This window comes from Belonocnema kinseyi, chromosome 2, assembly GCF_010883055.1.
Source record: "Belonocnema kinseyi isolate 2016_QV_RU_SX_M_011 chromosome 2, B_treatae_v1, whole genome shotgun sequence".
In the NCBI taxonomy this organism is placed as follows: Eukaryota; Metazoa; Arthropoda; class Insecta; order Hymenoptera; family Cynipidae; genus Belonocnema; species Belonocnema kinseyi.
The window spans coordinates 29,128,141-29,130,378 of NC_046658.1; the positions used below are offsets into that span (position 1 = coordinate 29,128,141).

A 2,238-nucleotide genomic window follows, 5' to 3' on the forward strand; every position below is an offset into this window, starting at 1 on the left:
CGTACATGACCTTCCTGGCATAAACCCACTTTGGACTTACCAAATCTTTGCTTCTGTTATTTTCATTACCCTACGAATAAGTATTTTTGAATATATTTTACTGACGGTGCTTAATAAGCTAATCATTCTGTAATTATTGCACTCGCTTTTATCTCCCTTTCTCTTGTATATTGGTACAATAATTGCTTTCTTTCAATCGACTGGGACGTCTCCCATCTCGAAACATAAATTTATCAATTCGCACAGTCTATGTGGTATGCACGCGCCACCGTGTTTAAGCATTTCAGCGTTAATACCATCTACCCCGGCAGCCTTACCGTTTTTCAAGTTCTTAATTATATCCCTAACCTCAGTGACACAGACTTTCTCAATTGAATTTTCTAACGCATCGTGTTCAACATCGTAGTTGCGGTGTCCAATAGCTTCATCTCCGGATTATCCCCTGAAATAGTCTCTAAAAGCCTCTAGTATTCCGTCTGCATTATATACCATTTCCCCCCTACTATTTCTCATGTTCACAATTTCTGTACTTTTGTTTCCTTTCAATTTTTTTTAAAGTAGTTTCCTGCTTCCTTCAAAGTCGTTTTGTATTTGTATCTCTTCTTCTGCTCTAATTGTATCTTTACTTTCTTTAACTAATCGTTTAAGTATCCTGTTTTCGCGTCTATAATCATTTCTACGTCTATTTCTTTCCTCATTGCTAACACCTGCGATGTTCAAAGTTCTCTTGTACGCTTCTCTTTTTGCTTTTTGGACAGCCTGAATTTCATCATTCCACCACGCATCACCAGACATTCTTCCTACAACTGCTGTACCACACACTTCGATCGTGCATCTAACAAGGATATCCCGTAACATTTTCCAGGCGCCCACTATATCTTTGTGTTTTATAAGTTTTTCAAAATTGAAAAAAGCAAACGAAAATGAAAATGTTAAGCCAAAGAACGCATGATATGAAAATAAGTCAAGAGAACAAAAACGTTGTTTTCTAAAAGCCCTACAAGATTATCAAAACAACTTTTTGAATTTTCTTTGAAAATCGAAAATTCAAATTTTGCTCATACAAAATATAATCAAAATTTCAATTTTGCGGTCAAATTATGCAAGATGACTAGAAGATAAAGAAAAAAATAAAGATGAATAGACAAAAATAGTGCACCCAAAAAATAACTACAAATTCGTTGTAAATTAAATTTTCATTTAACGCATAGTTTTTGTTTTATTCGCAAAAAAAATTAACAAATAAAAATTTTTGGACGAACGACACAACCTACAAACCAAAATAGAACAAAATGAGTTTTAATTAGATTCGAAAGATTGCTTTTACGCTTCTTTCTCATGAGACACGTGATGAGAATGTATTTTGTTAAAGCCGAAGGATTTTTAACAAAAAAGGATTCACAATCACTAAATTTTATCTCTTAATTTTAAAAGTCCTATGTAAAAATTTGGAGGATGTAAAATTACCGTGTGCATAGCGCCAGATAAATATATTATATGAAATTTATTAAACTTTAGGTGACATTTAAATTTGACAAGAATAAATTCTATCTTTAAAGCTTTATAGTTTACTATATCTTCATATTTTAATATTTCACACAGAGAAAAAGTCGTCTTGGAAACAAAAGCATCGACCTCTTTCCTGCTTTATTTTGAACCACATGAATGTCTTTTTTACAAAAACAGGATTATTTGGCTGCAAGATTAAATTCTTTTGGTGGTAAAAATCATCTTAAAGCTAAATTTAAATTTAAGAGGAAATTGCGTTTGTGTCAAGAAACATCCGTTTGGGACAAAATGACATTTCTCTAAGTGTTAGTTTATTCTTGTTGTACTAACTTTATATATTGTTATTTTTATCCCATATGAAAATAATAATAACCAAAATATTAATCTTTAAATATACACAGAAATTAATTTTTTTTAAAGGAAACTTTTGTTGAAGTGAATGTCGTAAACACTCAAAAATAAAAATTTTTAGTGAAAAAAAAACGGTCACAAAGAGAATACGTTCACTTAATTTAAAAGAATTTAATAATCAATTGCAATAAAAAAATGTAGAACGAAAAAGATACTGGTAAAACATACCAACATCTCAAGAAAGTCAGAAAATCGCATCTTAATACTTCAGCATATTACAAGTTTCACAATGACTTATTACAGAGAGGTGGATAAATCCAAGCAAAATCCCGAAGGGTGTGGGTTCACTTTCTTAGTTTAAAAAATCATTCATAATTT

General features: G+C 31.1%; 1 protein-coding gene across 1 annotated transcript in view; it reads right to left on the reverse strand.

Annotated features, from left to right (window-relative positions):
• Positions 1–2,238, reverse strand: part of LOC117182618 — a 262,926-nt gene that overhangs the window by 215,964 nt on the left and 44,724 nt on the right. The gene's annotated exons all lie outside the window — the stretch shown is intronic.